At 35.0% G+C, this 18,408-nt stretch overlaps 1 long non-coding RNA gene across 2 annotated transcripts in view; it reads left to right on the forward strand.

The window, feature by feature from the left end:
• Nucleotides 1–18,408, forward strand: part of LOC129143319 (uncharacterized) — a 232,158-nt gene that overhangs the window by 100,070 nt on the left and 113,680 nt on the right. The window contains exon 1 of one of the 2 annotated variants that reach the window (XR_010149816.1): nt 3,033–3,237. The exons of the other annotated variant lie outside the window; for it this stretch is intronic. This is a non-coding gene — a long non-coding RNA (uncharacterized LOC129143319). Of the gene's footprint in view, nt 1–3,032; nt 3,238–18,408 lie in introns of those variants that run through there. 2 annotated transcript variants of the gene reach the window in all.

An 18,408-nucleotide genomic window follows, 5' to 3' on the forward strand; every position in this document is an offset into this window, starting at 1 on the left:
GTGGTATGTGCCTGCAGTCCTACTTGCTTGAAAGGCTGAAGAAGGAGGATCACTTAAGCCCAGGAGTTTGAGGTTACAGTGAGCTGTGATCACACTACTGCACTCCAGCCTGGGCAACTAAGCAAGACCTTGTCTCTAAAATAACAACAACAATAATAATAATGTGTTCTTTTTTTCACCTGGACATCACCTCAGCTTAGTTCTAAACACCCTCAGAAATCTTTAGATAATTCAATAAAATAGTATTGTTTCCTAAACTATATTATCCTAAGTGCTGTAATTATGTTATAATATAGTCTAACTGGTGAAAAATATTTGTCTCAATTCTCCACTCTTTTTTTATTTAAAGACTTAAGTGTTTTCTATTTCACAAAACATTAGACACAAAATTATTTACATCTTTGGCTTTGATTTTAAAATTCATTGCCTTGAAATATTGCGGCTGTTACCACAGCAGTGGGAATCATTTCTAAATGCTTATCATGCATTTAGAATGGCACTCAAAGAGATTGTCCATTCAGGCAATCGATTCCATTTTGGTTTGTTTTCAGTTTGATTATATTTCACTTAAAGCTTAGAAATCTTAAATCCTATGATACTCATAAAATAAATAAGGATTTTTAATTAATGACACTTCCTTCAAAATATAAGCATTTTTGATCTTTAATAAAAATTATAAATATTTGCTCGGAAAGAAAAACTTATCTTTCTCCTTTCTCCTACTCATTGATAATCTTCTTATTGAAGCATAGCATGTATAGGGATTTATCTACTGTTTCCTCAAGACTTCTAGAGGTAAGAACATAAGTGATAGAATTTTGAACACTGCTGAGAGCTTGTAGAAAAGTCTAAATCAGAGGAGTGTATTTGACCTATTTAAGGAAGGAAAATTGACTTAAAGTTCTCATTATACAGAACAGAAAAGTAGTAGATAAATGATAATTTGAGAAACATTACAATCATTTCTCTGAGGGGTACATACAGTTAATGGTGGATTATTTGGTTTGTCTCTGGGTCAAGAGAGAAGTACTGGGATTCAATTGGCATCACTCTGTGTGGGGCTGAAGAACGGATATCTAAAATCCTGTACTCATGTGATTATAGCCTGAATTGACTATGCATCCAAGTTTTTTCCAGGACAGTCTTGATAATTTATACTATTTTTTTCAGTTTATTTAATATTTAGTGCTCCATTTAACTCATTAAAATGTCTTTGTTTGAAAAATAGATTATTTTGGCACTTATTAAACTAAATAAAAGAGTCAAACTGAGCCACTGGACAAGTGGCTTGGGTAAGGAATAAAATATAAGTTACGTAGTCCAAGCAATGTGGTGTGAGGAATCAAATAATTTCGTACAGAAGCAAAAGTTAACAGGAGATGATTCAGAATCTTTCTACTACTAGAGTACAGGTATTTCCTACAATGTCTTGCACAATGGCATCTTAGGTTATTTGAGTTTTTATTAAAATATCTGTGCATGAATAAATAGGAAAATTGAAGGGAGAAGTTCTAGAGAATATGATTATACCTAGGCTTGTCAAAGACAAAGAAAGGAATGTAGTCACTGCAAAAGAAAATAAATCTTTTTTGAGAGACAAAAATAAATATAAATTGACATCCAGGGGAATACTAAGCATAAACCAGAAAGTACTGTCCTTTCCTTACACTGAGTGATGTTATGTCTCAAAATCAAATGCTTCAAATAATAGTTGTGATCTCAGTAGTTCAATAAATGCTATCAGCATTGATAAATGATGATAAACAGATGAAAAACCTGTGACGAATTAAGTGTAAATTTGTCTCCTGATCATGGAATAATTAGATGTCTACAGGAAATAATATATGAATACATTTGAATATATAAATGTAGACATATACAGCATATCTGAGTATTAATTGTAAAATGCTTTTAACAAAATGTTTATTATTTAATTCTATCAAAGTTATTTTTAAAAGTACAATTCTTTATGTTTATTTTTAGACTTGTTTACGCAGCAAAACCCGACAATAACATTCATGGCATAGAAAATTTTAGGAAATTGTTTTGATGCATAAAAGGATATGGAAACTGTAAGAATACAATGAATGAAGTAATAGGATTTACTTAGCCACAAAATATAATGATTCATAAATAAAGATATATATAATCGAATTGATAAAATATTCAATTAGTATATGCTTGATGTAAAAATATATGGGTATACACTTACTTTAAAATGTGTTACATTACTCAAGCACTTGGAAGAAATGACCAACATTTTAAGGTATACATTCTTAAGTATTTTCTATTTCTTGGACCTAAAACAGACCCTAGATTGTTGGCTTTAATGTATGTACAGTTTATCTTGACAAATACACAAATGTATTACACTCCAGGAAATAATACATGAATTGTTCCCTTTTAAAAGCAGCTTGCTTTTACTGTTAGAGATATAGAAATAAGCATATTTTTATTTTTGTTTCATTAAGTTATGTGGTACCCAATATGCAGGGTACTAATGCAGTGCAGTCTGAAAGGTGAACAGATGGGGTTTATTTTTAGCTTGCATTAGCACACCCCACCAAATACTCATTTGCCTGATACACCATTATAAACTAGCTTAAAAGTTTAAAGTATAGCTTTGTCAGTGATATTCAACTAATAAAAGACAAATACGGAATAAATAATTTTAACATTGATAGCCAATGAGTAGCTAAAGCTATTTATTGTAAACAAATGGTTAAAAAGGTTATTCATATTGGGAGAACATATAGAGCTCTCAGTAATATAAAAGTTGGAAAAGCCTTTTCATTCAGCAGTTTTTTCAGGAAAAATTTGCAATGAAGATGGCGGAAATAATTAAGGATACATAAATACCTGATGAAGTAAATTAAAGAAACGATATGTTATATTTTAAGATTATAAAATTCTGTTGCACCTTTTTTGAGGTATAATTTCTTTTTTTTTGACACGGAGTCTCGCTCTGTCACCCAGGCTGGAGTCCAGTGGCGCGATCTCGGCTTACTGTAAGCTCCGCCCCCCGAGTTCACGCCATTCTTCTGCCTCAGCCTCGCTAGTAGCTGGGACTACAGGCGCCCGCCATCATGCCCGGCTAATTTTTTTTGTATTTTTAGTAGAGACAGGGTTTTACCGTGTTAGCCAGGATGGTCTCGATCTCCTGACCTTCTGATCCGCCTGCCTCAGCCTCCCGAAGTGCTGGGATTACAGGCGTGAGCCACGGCGCCCGGCCTTGAGGTATAATTTCTGTTACAGCATAAACTCCCAGTTTAAATATATTCAAAATATTTAATACAGATGACCACTATGGAATAAAATTTTATTTTTATCTGTAAAAATTTATGCATCATTGTTTATATTTAATATTTGTCCTAAAAGTTTAAATAATAGTTTTTCATATATACTGTTTCTTTATTTAAATTTTTCAAAGAAATTAATTGCATTTCTCACGAAGTAATTTAATTATTGATTCCACTTCTTATTTGTGTATCTGGAGTAGGGGGGTTACAATTAATTTTTAAATATCATTTTGATGGTTCTGACAACCTACTGTTTAAACCACTTACTCCAGTCTGTGTATGCTTAATGGGGTTAATATCACTCCAACTGAGTGAAAATGGGTTCTTCAGTGGAGGAGGGGGGTAAAAATGTTCATACTATTGCTATGTATAAAATACTGATATATGGAGGATATAAAAACAGATGTTTGTGGTATTGAAATTTCATGGGGGGGATAATGAAAACAATGTCTAAAAAGACTCTATGGAGGCAGTAATTTAAAAATGCTGAGACATGCAATTCTGATTCATTTTTTTTGTTTTCCTCTCTTCACCATCTGAAGTTAAGGTGTATTTTACATGGAGCACAATGTATTGATCTTAAGTACAGACTTAAGTTTCACAAATACATCCACTGCAATCATGAAAAAAATTGCATCATGAGTAACAATTCCTGTCAGCATCTTTTCAAGCAATGCCCCATAGAAACAAATATTTATTTGTAATTTCGTGTCTGTTTTCTCCATTTCTATCACAGTAAATTAATTTTGCCTGTTTTGAGCTTTATATAAATGGAATAACACGATATCTACTGGTTGGTAACTTTTTTTTTCTTAACATAGTTTCTGTGAAGATTACACAATGTAAATATGACGTGATTTAGTTATTCGTTCTTCTGTTGATGGACATTCAAGTTGTTTCCAGTTTTTGAATTATTAATAAAACCAGGATGACATTATAGTATAAGAGAAAAATAAAGAAATGAGAGGACAAAAAGTCTAATTTCAGAGGAAAAGATAAAAATACTATCTAAAAATAAGACAATCTCATAAGCCTTATCCAAGTTACCCAAAGGTTCATATGTATATAAAAAACAAATTAAATTCATCTTGAATCAGGAGAATCTTAAATAGAAAACATATTAAACATATCAGAATATGTTTTAAAAAGTAATTTCATAGATAAAAATTCATCAAAAGAATCTAACTTAGCATATTATATTATTTATCTTCCCCCCGTAGGCATATGCTTCCAATATTTAAGAAAAAGTCTAAACTTATAACAATCAAGCAAATGGTACACAATTGTTTTTTGTTGTTGTTGTTGTTTTTCCATATTGAGCTTGGTTGATTAGGAAATGAGTGATACAATGATACAACTTACCAAGAATCAAACGTTTTCATTCAGATGTCTCATCTCTGTCTTAAACCTGCAAATCTCACAAATAAAGCATCAATTTAAATGTTATTTTCCTGACTAGTTTTCAGTTATTGCACAATTAAGTGTTGATACAAATGCAATAATTAGGAATATTCTGTGGCAATACAAAGATGTTGATTGCATTTGTAATTTAAGTCAATTTAGCAAAGTTAAATAAAGATTCGTTCATTATACAAAACAATAAATTAATCCAATTGACAAAACAAGTTGTAGAGACAGTAGTATTGTTTCCTAAAGATTATCTCTACATTTCTCAGTAAATTATCTTTCAATTACTACTATTTTGGAATATTTCATAGTTAAGGAGAATGAAAAAAATCTTTAAATGCCAGAGTTATTGCTGTGGTACTATATTTACTTCTTATGATCATCAATTTTAATCTTTTCTAAATCATAACTCTTAGTTTTAGAGTCAATAATTCTTTTTGTTTGTTTGTTTTTTGAGACGGAGTCTTGCTCTGTTGCCCAGGCTGGAGTGCAGTGACACAATCTCGGCTCACTGCAAGCTCCGCCTCCCGAGTTCAGGCCATTCTCCTGCCTCAGTCTCCCGAGTAGCTGGGACTACAGGCACCCGCCACCATGCCCAGTTAATTTTTTGTATTTTTAATAGAGACGGGGTTTTTTCGTGTTAGCCAGGATGGTCTTGATCTCCTGACCTCGTGATCCTCCCACCTCGGCCTCCCGAAGTGCTGGGATTACAGGTGTGAGCCACCGCGACCGGCCTAGAGTCAATATTTCTTATGTTTTCACTAAAAAAAAAATTGACCATTACCACAGTGATGGACAACTCTTGAAAATAAAAATAAGAAAGCAGTCTTAGTTATTGACCACTAGTCTCTGTCTAAAGAGAACTTGGCTATACAGAAGTGCAATCTGTGTGGTGTAGCTATACCCAATGCTCTGTATAAACACTAATAACTTGATAGTCTCTGACAGGTGACTATCATTGTCAGCTAAACTTCTGTGATAGTGTATGTGCTATGGTCTGAATGTTTATGTTCCCCTGAAATTCATATATTTAAATCCTAACTCCCAAAGTGATCATACTAAGAGCTGGAGCCTTTGGTAGGTGATTAGGTTATCAGGATGGTCCTCAAAATTGGGATTTGTGCCTTTATAAAAGAGAACATGTAAGGATACAGCAAACAGACATTGTCTGTGAGGAACTGGCCCTCACCAGATACTAAATATTCCTGTTGCCTTTATCTTGGATTTCCCAGCCTCCAGAACTGTGAGAAATAAATGTTTATTGTTCATAAGCCACCCAGTTTGTGGTAGTTTGTACTAGAAGCCAAAATGGAGTAAGACAATATGGAATACTATTCTTTATTGAGAAAAGGTTACATTTTTGTCAAAATATTGTTTTACATTGCATCATAAGCAATCTTTAAAAAGTGAAGCGTAAAACAAAGTATAATATCTAAAGCTATAAGACTTCTAGCGAAAACAGGAGAAAAACTTTTGTGATCTTGGTTAGCAACGATTTCTTAGATACAGCACTAAAGGCATGATCTGTTAAGTAACTATAAATTGTACTTTCTCAAAATTGAGAACTTCTGCTCTTTAAAAGATATTATAATAAAAATATAATGCTACAGGTTGGAATGAATGTTTAAAAATCATATATCTGATATATAATTTATAGAATAAATAAGAAATTCTCAAAACAAATGGCAAACAGATTAAAAATGGGCAAATGTTTTACACGATCATTGATCAAATAATATATATGTATAGCATATGTAATCACATGCATGAAAAGATGCCCAACATCATTAGTCATTTAGAAAATTCAAATTTAACTCCTAATAAGATACGACTAAAAACCTACCAGGGTACTAAAATTTCTAAGTGAAACAAATGTTTAAAAACTGACAATACAAAGTATTGACAAGGTTGTGAAGTAAGTTGAACCCTCATACATTTTGGTGGGAATGAAAAATGGCAGCCATTATAATTAGAAAATGAAAGCAGTAATGTTTCAACAACCTTGTATATCGGTTATATAATTCATAAAACTATCAGTTCATAGAACTTCAGATGGCAAACGCATGCCAAATTCTCATTATTTTGAGCATAAAAATAACATTCCTGTATTTTTTTTTCTTCAGTTGCTATCAATGGACATTGAACCAATTTACAAGCACCTAATTATTAGCTAGCCTAGGTTAGCTACCAACTTTGACAGTTATTCAGGTATAGATATCCTGATGTCTCAAGCTTTTCAACACCATGACACCTGCTGAACTAATAGAGATGTAGAAACAACTGTTCAGGAAGTAGAAAATAAAAGTTCTACGTTTGGGCACTGAAAGCCTCAGCCACAGACCAGGAAAAGTTCTTTTAAAGAATTCTGCTGGCCGGGCATGGTGGCTAAAGCCTGTAATCCCAGCACTTTGGGAAGCCGAGGCAGGCGGATCACGAGGTCAGGAGATCGAGACCATCCTGGCCAACATGGTGAAACTCCATCTCTACTAAAAATACAAAAATTAGCTGGGCGTGGTGGCACTTGCCTGTAATCCCAGCTACTCAGGAGGCTGAGGCAGGAGAATCGCTTGAACCTGGGAGGCGGGGGTTGCAGTGAGCCAAGATCACACCACTGCACTCCAGCCTGGCGACAGAGCAAGGCTCCATCTCAAAAACAAAAAAAAGAAAAATTATTCTATTAAATAACACATGCAAGTGTGTGTGTGTGTGTGTGTGCGCGCGTGCACGTACTCACATACATTTGGGATGTGAACCTCACGTACTTATTTATTTATTTATTTATTTTGAGACAGTCTCACTCTAGTCACCCAGGCTGGAGTGCAATGGCAAGATCTCAGCTCACTGCAACCTCCGTCTTCTGGGTTCAAGCAATTCTCCTGCCTCAGCCTCCTGAGTAGCTCTGGGAATACAGGCGTCCACCACCAGGCCCAGCTAATTTTTTTGTATTTTTAGTAGAGACAGGGTTTCACCATGTTGGCCAGGCTGGTCTCCTCAGTCTCCTCAGGTGATCCATCTGCCTTGGCCTCCCAAAGTGCTGGGATTGCAAGCATGGGCCACTGCGCCGGGCCTAATGGACTTTTGATTCTTTGTGGCTTAGGTACTTACTGCTTTCAAACTTGGACTTTTTTGATTTGGGGAAATTTTCATTTATTTATTATTTTACAATGTGGTCTTCCTCCTTCCCTCTGTTCTCATTCTATAATTGCTGCCAGATTGTGGAGCTCATTCATCTAGCCTTCAAATTTCTAAATAGTTTTAAAATGATCCCCATGTCTTTATATGCGCGATTTCTGGGATCCTCTGCTAAATCTCTGTGTTCATTAATTTAATTTTAGATGTGTCTTTTCTATTACATTTAGCCATATCTTGTTTATTTTTTGTACATTTTGGCAATTATATTTTTAATTTTCAGTACTTCTTGTTTTCTTTTTCATAGCAGCATTTTTAGGGAAATGTAACCTCTGTAGGTATGATTTCTTTATTGTTTTAAGTGTTTTTCAATGTCTTTTAATCAGCATTTAACTATCTTCAGGGCAATTTGCCAATCTTAGCAACTGAATTTTCTTAAATACTGCTGGTCTTTGATTTTTCTGTTAGCATTTCTTTTTGAAGAAATAAATTAAAAATTTTCTGTAATTACAGAGCATTTACTTCGGCAAAGAAAGAAAGTTTTGTCTCTTGCAGTGAATGTCAGATTCTGTTTAGAAGAGCTCTGCCTCTAAAAACTGCATGAGAGTGGGGATGTGGGGGTGTGGGGAATGGTAGTGATGATTGTTGGCAGGAATGAGTATTGGGTGACCTACATGCTGTCTGGATGCATTATTATGTTTTAGTCAGCCAGTTTGTTTTCTGGGTATGGTGACAGGGCCCACATTCTTCAGGTGAGCTGAGTTGACAGAGACTGCCCTTTAGTTTGACCCAATGCACATTTTTAGTTTTTTCTTATATTTTTGTGATATACCTACAATATTTGCTTCTAGATTTGGGGAGGTCCAAATATCAGAGTCATTTACTGTAAGTGTGGAAAAATTCCCAGCTGATTTTTCTTCTATTAATTACTTTCCCAAAGAAAATAATCTTCCTTTATCTTCCACTGGCTTTGATTTTGAGGTTATTCCTTGACTCCACTAAGAAAACTCACTGTGAGGTTTTTGTCACCTACCTCAAAAAATTGGTGTTAAGAATTAAATGGAACAATGCATATAGAGAACTTAGCGCATAAGTACTTATTAAATATTTGTGTTACTGTAGATTTGGTTGTTTATAGCTATTATATCATTTAATAAATATAGGTACCAGAAAAATAGTAATTTCAGATATTAAAGTGAATAATTATTCCTTTAAGTAAACTGCTGAATGAGCACTTAGAACATCCCTGTGTATGCCACAGTTGTTTCCTGTTGCTGAAAACATAAATGATCTAATTTTGGCAAACAAGATTATGTTAAGCTGGGTTTAAACACATTCACATTTTGTAGAGAAAACTGACCACGAAGTTATATGGTCATATTACGTGGGCATAAACACCTGAAATTGGTTTTTCGAACATAAGTATAAAAAAGCAATCTTTGATATTCAGAGCTTTATTTATGAGTCATTCTTTTTCATATTAAAAATAACCTCCATTTTGAAAGTTTCAGCTTTTGATTTAATTCTAAACATAGGCAACGTTCTAAGTTTTAATTTTAACAAAAGATATAGATTCTAGGAAAATGTCTTTATTTCATGCACTCTAAAATGTTTGTTCTTGGTATATGATTCATATTAATTCTACTGGAGGCAAAAGCAATAACCAGAGAAGGCGTTAGAGAAAATAATTCAGTGCAATCTCTGTTTTTAGTTTAAACTGCAGCTGTAATGGAAAAAACAAGAGATATAGAAGGAAATGTAATTCCGAAACATTAATGACTAAGATTCTGAATTTATTTTACATACTAAGTGCTTTTAGTTAGGTGAGCTGATGTTTCCTGTCAATATAAATGTTCACATGAGGTAAGGGAGAATACAAATTGATTTATCCAAATATCGCCACTTTTACTAGTTTTATCTCTACTTCTGTAAAGTCAAATGATTATTCCAAAAAATATATGTAAAAAGCTTAACCACAACTATCTACATATCCTTAATATCCCCTTAATATTTTTTCCATTGTAATTGAAGTATAATTTACATTCAACTATAAAACAATGTATTTTTAGTTTACACATCAAGGGGTTTCAGTAAATTTGTAAAATTCTGCAACTACAATCACAACCACTTTTCAGAATAATTAAATCACCCCCAAAATGCCTTTCAATCCTTTTATATTTAATCTCTACCCCACCACCATGTCTAGGTAAACATTGATCTATTTTTGCTGTAGTAGTTTTGCTTTTACTAGAAATTTCATATACATGGAATTATTTAATAAGTGATTGTCTCTAGCTTCTTTCAATTAGCACAATATTTTTTAAAGTTATCCATATTGCTGCACTTATTAATAGTTTGCTATTTCTTTATTCTAAGTAGTATTTTATTGCATGAACATACCATATTTTATCTATTTGACATCGGATGAATAGTTGCATTATTCCAGTTTTGGGCTACTGGATACTGCAGGAGTAAGGTGATATCTCATTGTGGTTTTAATTTGCATTTTGCTGATGATTAGTGATGTTGAGCATTTCTTCAGAACTGATGTGTTTATCACACATCTGTATATCTTCTTTTGAGAAATAGCTATTGATATGGTTTGGCTGTGTCCCCACCCAAATCTCATCTTTAATTGTAGCTCCCTTAATTCCCATGTGTCATGGGAGGGACCTGGTGGGAGGTAATTGAATCATGGTGGTGGATCTTTTCCCTACTGTTCTGGTAGTGAACAAGTCTCATGAGATCTCATGGTTTTATAAATAGGAGCTTCCCTGCACAAGCTCTCTCTTTTCTGCCTGCTTCCCCCTTGCTTTCTACCATGACTGTGAGGCCTCCCCAGCCCTGTGGAACTGTGAGTCAATTAAACCTCTTTCCTTTAAAAATTACCCAGTCCCAAATATGTCTTTATTAGCAATGTGAGAACAGACTAATACATCTATTTATGTATTTTGCCTACTTTTGGATGGGGTTATTTTATTTATTTATTTTTTCCTGGTGATTTGTTTAAATTCCTTATAGATTCTGGATACTAGTCCTTTGTTGGATACATAGCTTGCAAATATTTTCCTCCATTCTGTAGGGTGTACTTTCATTTGGTTGATTATTTTTTTCATTATACAGAAGCTTTTTAGTTTAATTAGGTCCCACTTATTTATTTTTGTTTTTGTTGCATTGACTTTAGTGTCTTAGTCATGAATTCTTTGCCCTGGCCCTTGTTTAGAAGACATTTCCAATGTTGTCATCTAGAATTTTTTTGGTGTCAGGCCTTATATTTAAGTCTTTGATCCATCTTGAATTAATTTTTGTATATGGTGAGAGTTAGTGATCTAGTTTTTTTCTTCTGCATGTGGCGTACCAGTTTTCCCAGCACTGTTTATTAAATATTGTGTCCATTATCCAATTTATGTTTTTGTATGCTTTGTTGAAGGTCAGTTGGCTGTATGTATTTGGCTTTATTTCTGGGTTTTCTATTCTGCTCCATTGGTCCATGTGCCTACTTTTCCATTGGTCTGTGTGCCTACTTTCATACCAGGACCATGCTGTTCTGGTAACTATTGCCTTGTAGTATAGTTTGAAATCTGGTAATGTGATGCCTCCAGATTTGTTCTTTTTCCTTAGGATTGCTTTGTCTATTTAGGCTCTTTAGTGTTTCCATATGAATTTTAGGATTGTTTTTTCCAATTCTGTGAAAAATGATATTGGTATTTTGATGGGAATTGCATTGAATCTGTAGATTGCTTTTGGCAATATGGTCATTTTTACAATATTGATCAATGCTACTGATTTGTGTACAGTGATTTTGTAATCAGGGCTTTACTGAATTTATTTATCAAATGTTAAGAGTCTTTTGGATAAGTCTTTAGGAGTTTCTAAGTATGTATTCATATCATCTGCAAACAGTGATAGTTTGACTTCTTCTTTTCAAATTTGGATGCCCTTTATTTCTTTCTCTTGCCTAGCTGCTCTGGCTAGTACTACCAGAACTATGTAAAGTAGGAGTGGTGAAAGTGAGCATCCTTGTCTTGTTCCTGTTTTCAGGGGGAATGCTTTCAACTTTTCCCCATTCAGTATGACATTGACTGTAGATTTGTTACATATGGCTTTTATTATTTTGAGGTAGGTCCCTTCTATGCATAGTTTGTTAAGAATTTTTATCACAAAGGGTGCTGGATTTTGTCAAATGCTTTTTCTGCATCCATGGAGATGATCATTTGGTTTTGTTTTTAATTCTGTCTATGTGATATATTACATTTATTGAATGGCATATATTAAATCATTCCTGCATCCCTGAGATGAAAACCACTTGATCATGATGAATTTTATATATATATATATATATATATATATATAGAGAGAGAGAGAGAGAGAGAGAGAGAGAGAGAGGAGAGAGAGAGGGGGGAGAGAGAGAGAGAGAGAGACCCTCTCTGTTTCCCAGGCTGGAGTGCAGTGGTGTGATCTCGGCTCACTGCAACCTCCACCTCCCCAGTTCAAGCTATTCTCTTGCCTCACTATCCTGAGTAGCTGGGATTACAGGCACACACCACCATGCCTGGCTAATTTTTTTTTTTTTTGTATGTTTAGTAAATATGAGGTTTCATCATTTTGGCTAGGCTGGCCTCAAACTCCTGACCTAAGGTGATCTGCCTGCCTCAGCCTCCCAAAGTGCTGAGATTACAGGCGTGAGCCACTGCACCTGGCCACAATTATAGTTCTAATGTGCTGTTGGATTCAGTTAGCTAGTATTTTTTTGAGAATTTTTGAATCTGTGTTCATCAAGGAGATTGGTCTGTAGTTTTCTTTTTTGTGTTTTTTTTTTCTGGTTTTGTTATCAAGATAATATGAGCTTCATAAATGATTTAGGGAGGACTCCTTTCTTCATCTTTTGGAATAATTTCAATAGGATTGGTAACAATTCTGCTTTGAATGCCTGGTGGAATTCAGCTGTGAATTAATCTGGTCCTGGAATTTTATTTGTTGGCAATGTTAAACTATTGAGTCTATCTCATTGCTTGTTATTAGTCTGTTCAAGGATTCTATTTCTTCCTGATTTAATCTAGGAAGATTGCATGTTTCCAGCAATTTTTGCATTTCCTCTAGGTTTTCTAGAATGTGCACATAAAGGTGTTCATAGTGGTCTCAAATGATCTTTCGTATTTCTGTGGTGTCAATTATTATGTCCCTAGTTTCTTTTTCTTTTCTTTTCTTTTCTTTTTCTTTTTTCTTTTTTTTTTTTTTTTTTTTTTTTTTTGAGATGGAGTCTCATTCTGTCACCCAGGCTGGAGTACAGTGGCACTGTCTCGGCTCATTGCAACCTCCACCTCCTGGGTTCAAGCAATTCTCTTGCCTCAGCATCCTGAGTAGCTGGGAGTACAGGTGCCTGCTACCACGCCCAGCTAATTTTTGTATTTTTAGTAGAGATGGAATTTTACCATGTTGGCCAAGCTGGTCTCGAACTCCTGACCTAGGTGATCTGCCCGCCTAGGATTCCCAAAGTGCTGGGATTACAGGCGTGAGCCACCACACCCGGTCCCCAGTTTCATTTCTTCTTGAGCTTATTGGATCTTCTCTTCTATGCTTGATTAATCTAGCTAATGATCTGCTGATTTATTTTTTCAAAAAAACAGCTTTGTGTTTCATTGATCTTTTGTAGTTTCTTTTTTTGTTTGAATTTCATTTAGTTCTCCTCTGATCTTTTTTATTTTTTTTTCTAGCTTTAGGTTAAGTTTGTTCTTATTCTTCTAGTTCCTTGAGGTGTAATATTAGCTTGTCAATTTGTGCTTTTTCATACTTTTGATTAAAGCATTTAGTGCTATGAACTTTCCTCTAAGCACTGTTTTTGCTGTATCCCAGAGATTTTGATAACTTGTCACATTATTATTATTCAATTAAAATATTTGTTAAATTTCCATCTTGATTTTTTTCTTCAACTTTTATTTTAAGTTCTAGAGTACATGTGCAGGATGTGCAGGTTTGTTACATAGGTAAATGTGTGCCACGATGGTTTGCTGCATAGATCAACCCATCACCTAGGTATGAAGCCCAGCACCCATTATCTGTTCCTCCTGAAGCTCTCCCTCTCCCACTTTGCACCAACAGGCCCCAGTGTATGTTGTTCTCCACCATGTGTTCATGTTTCCTCACCATTCAGCTCCCACTTATAGGTGAGAACATGTGGTGTTTGGTTTTCTGTTCCTGTATTAGTTTGCTGAGGATAACGGCTTGAGCTCTATCCATGTTGCTGCAAGGAATATAATTTCATTGCTTTTTATGGCTGCATAGTATTCCATGGTATATATGTACCACATTTTCTTTATCCAGTCTATTGTTGATGGGTATTTGGGCTGATTCCATGTCTTTGCTATTATGACTAGTGCTGCAATGAACATACACGTGCATGTATCTTTATAATAGAATGATTTATATTACTTTGGGTATATACCCAGTAAAGGCATTGCTGGGTCAAATGGTATTTCTGCCTCTAGATCTTTGAGAAATCCCCACACTGTCTTCCACAATGGTTGAACTAATTTACATTACCACCAACAATCTAAAAGCATTGCTTTTTGTCTGAAACCTCACCAGTATCTGTTGTTTCTTGACTTACTAATAGTTGCCATTCTGTCTGGCGTGAGATGGTATCTCACTGTGGTTTTGATTTGCATTTCTCTAATGATGAGTGATGTTGACCTTTCTTCATATGTTTATTGGCTGCATAAATGTCTTCTTTTGAGGAATGTCTGTTCATGGCTTTGCCCACATTTTAATGGGGTTGGGTTTTTTTTGTAAATTTAGTTAAGTTCCTTATAGACTGGATATTAGACTTTTGTCAGATAGATAGGTTGCAAATATTTTCTACCTTTCTGCGGTTGTCTGTTCACTCTGATGATAGTTTATTATGCTGTGCAGAAGCTCTTTAGTTTAATTAGATCCCATTTGTCAATTTTTGCTTTTCTTGCAATTGCTTTTGGTGTTTTCCTCATGAAATCTTTGCCCATGCCTATGTCCTGAATGGTATTGCTTAGATTTTGTTCTAGGGTTTTTATGGTTTTGGGTTTTACATTTAAGTCTTTAATCCATCTTGAGTTAATTTTTATATAAGGTGTAAGAAAGAGGTTCCGTTTAAATTTTCTGCATATGGCTAGCCAGTTCTCCCAGTACCATTTATTAAACGGGAATCATTTCCTCATTGCTTGTTGTTGTCAAATTTGTCAAAGATAAGATGGTTATAGGTGTGCAGTCTTATTTCTGAGTTCTCTATTCCATTTCATTGGTTTATGTTTGTGTTTTTGTACCAGTATCTGCTGTTTGGCTTTCTTTCTTTTTTTTTTTTTTCCTTTTTTTTGAGTTGGAGTCTCACTCTGTCACCCAGGCTGGAGTGCAGTGGTACGATCTCGGCTCACTGCAAGCTCTGCCTTCTGGGTTCATGCCATTCTCCTGCCTCAGCCTCCGGAGTAGCTGGGTCTACAGGCACCCACCACCATGCCCGGCTAATTTTTTTTGTATTTTTAGTAGAGACGGGGTTTCACCATGTTAGCCAGGATGGTCTTGATCTCCTGACCTCGTGATCCACCCACCTTGGCTTCCCAAATTGCTGGGATTACAGGTTTGAGCCACCATGCCTGGCCTGTTTTGCTTTCTGTAGCCTTGTAGTATAGTTAGAAGTCAGGTAGTGTGATGCCTTCAGCTGTGTTCTTTTTGCTTTGAATTGCCTTGAGTATGTGGGCTCTGTTTTCGTTCCATATGAATTTTAAAGTAGTTTTCTCTAGTTCTATGAAGAATGTCAATGGTAGTTTAATGGGAATAGCATTGAATTTATATATTACTTTGGGCTGTATGGCCATTTTCACGATATTGAGTCTTCCTATTGATGAGCATGGAGTATTTTTCCATTTGCTTTTGTCCTCTCTGATTTCCTTGAGCAGTGCTTTGTAATTCTCCATGGCGAGGTCCTTCACCTCCCTTGTTAGCTCTATTCCTAGGCGTTTTATTCTCTTTGAATTATAACAATTGTGAATGGAAGTTCATTCATTATTTGGCTCTCTGCTTGCCTTTTGTTGGTGTATAAGAATGCTAGCAATTTTTGCACATTGATTTTGTATCCTAAGACTTTGCTGAAGTTGCTTATCAGCTTAAGAAGCTTTTGGGCTGAGTCAATGGCGTTTTCTAGATATAGGATCATGTCATCTGCAAACATGGATAATTTGACTTCTTCTTTTCCTATTTGAATACACTTTATTTCATTCTCTTGCCTGATTGCCCTGGCCAGAACTTCCAATACTAAGTAGAATAGTAGTGGTGAGATAGGGCATCCTTGTCTTGTGCTGGTTTTCAAGGGGAAAGCTTCCAGCTTTTGCCCATTCAGTATGATATTGGCTGTGGATTTATCATAGATAGCTCTTATTATTTTGAGGTATGTTCCTTCAATACCTAGTTTATTGAGATTTTTTAACATGAAGGCATGTTGAATTTTATCAAAGGCCTTTTCTGCATCTATTGAAATAATCATGTGGTTATTGTCCTTATTTCTGTTTATGTGATGAATTACATTTATTGATTTGTGTATGTTGAACCAATCACCATGCATCCCAGGGATAAAGCCAACTTGATCATGGTAGATAAGTTTTTTGATATGCTGCTGGATTCAGTTTACCAGTATTTTGTTGAGGATTTTTGCATTGATGTTTGTCAGGGATATTGGCCTGAAGCTTTTCGTTGTTGTTGTATCTCTGCCAGGTTTTGATATCAGGATGATGCTGGCCTCATAAAATGAGTTAGGGAGGAGTCCCTCCTTTTCAATTGTTTGGAATAGCTTCAGAAGAAATGGTACCAGCTGCTCTTTGTACCCCTGGTAGATTTTGGCTGTGGATTCATCTGGTCCTGGCCTTTCTTTTGTTTGTGAGCTATTTATTATTGCCTCAATTTCAGAATTCATTATTTGTCTATTCAGGGATTCAGTTTCTTCCTGGTTCAGTCTTGGGAGGGTGTGTGCGTCCAAGAGTTTATCCACTTCTTCTAGATTTTTTTTAGTTTATGTGCACAGAGGTGTTTTTTATAGTATTCTCTGATGGTTGTTCATATTTTTGTGTGGTCAGTGGTAATATCTTCTTTTTCGTTTTTCATTGTGTCTATTTGATTCTTCTCTCTTTTCTTCTTTATTATTCTAGCTAGCAGTCAATTTTATTAATAAAAAAAACAGCTCCTGGATTCATTGATTTTTTTGAAGGGTTTTTGGTGTATCTATCTCATTCAGTTCCACTCTGTTCTTGGTTATTTCTTTTCTTCTGCTAGCCTTGGGGTTTGTTTGCTCTTGGTTCTCAAGTTCTTTTATTTGTCATGTTAGGTTGTTGATTTGAGATCTTTCTAGCTTTTTGATATGGGCATTTAGTGCTGTAAATTTCCCTCTTAACACTGCTTTAGCTGCATCTCAGAGATTATGGTATGTTGTCTTGTTTGTTTTCTTTAGTTTCAAAGAACGTCTTGATTTCTACCTTAATTTCATTATTTACCCAGGAGTCATTCAGAAGCAGGTTGTTCAATTTTCATGTGGTTTTGTGGTTTTGAGTTTCTTATTCTTGATTTCTAATTTGATTGCACTGTGGTCTGAGAGACTGTTTGTTATGATTTCCTTTTTCTTTTGCATTTGCTGAGCAGTGTTTTACTTCCAGTTATGTGACAAATTTTAGAGTGAGTGCCATGTGGCAATGAGAATAATTTATATTTTGTTGTTTTGGGGTGCAGGGTTCTGTAGATATCTGTTGTGCCCACTTGATTCAGAGCTGAGTTCAGGTCCTGAGTATCTTTGTTAATGTTCTGTCTTGATAATCTAATATTGTCAGTATGGTGTTAAAGTCTCCCAGTATTATTGTGTGGGAGTCTAAGTCTCTTTGTAGGTCTCTAAGTACTTTCTATATGAATCTGGGTGCTCCTATATTGGGTGCATATATATATATGGCATAGTTAGCTCTTCTTGTTGAATTGAATGCTTTAGCATTATGTAATGCCCTTCTTTGTCTTTTTTGACCTTTATTGGTTTAATGTCTGTTTTGTCAGAAACTGGAATTTCTACTCCTGCTTTTTTTTTGTTTTCCATTTGCTTGGTAAATTTTCCTCCATCTCTTTATTTTGAGCGTATGTGTGTCTTTGCAAGTGAGATGGGTCTCTTGAAGACACCATACCAATGGGTCTTGACTCTATCCAGTTTGCCATTCTGTGTCTTTTAATTAGGGCATTTAACCCATTTGCATTTAAGGTTAATATTGTTATGTGTAAATTTGATTCTGTCATAACTTGCTTCTTATCAGCCATCTTGGCCCACGTCCTCCCTCCATCTTGATTTCATTGTTAACCCAGAATCTTTTGGAAGCAGATTATTTAATTTCCATATATTAGTATGATTTTGAGGGTTCTTTTTGTGGTTGATTTCTATTTGTATTCTGCTGTGGTGTGAGAAGATACTTGATAGAATTTCAATTTTTGAAAATTTATTGAGACTTGTTTTGTTGTCTATCATATGGTCTGTCTTGGAAAATGTTCCATGTGCTGATGAGAAGAATGTATATTCTGCAGATCT

The sequence above is a fragment of the Pan troglodytes genome, chromosome 13 (genome assembly GCF_028858775.2).
Source record: "Pan troglodytes isolate AG18354 chromosome 13, NHGRI_mPanTro3-v2.0_pri, whole genome shotgun sequence".
NCBI classification, from domain to species: domain Eukaryota; kingdom Metazoa; phylum Chordata; class Mammalia; order Primates; family Hominidae; genus Pan; species Pan troglodytes.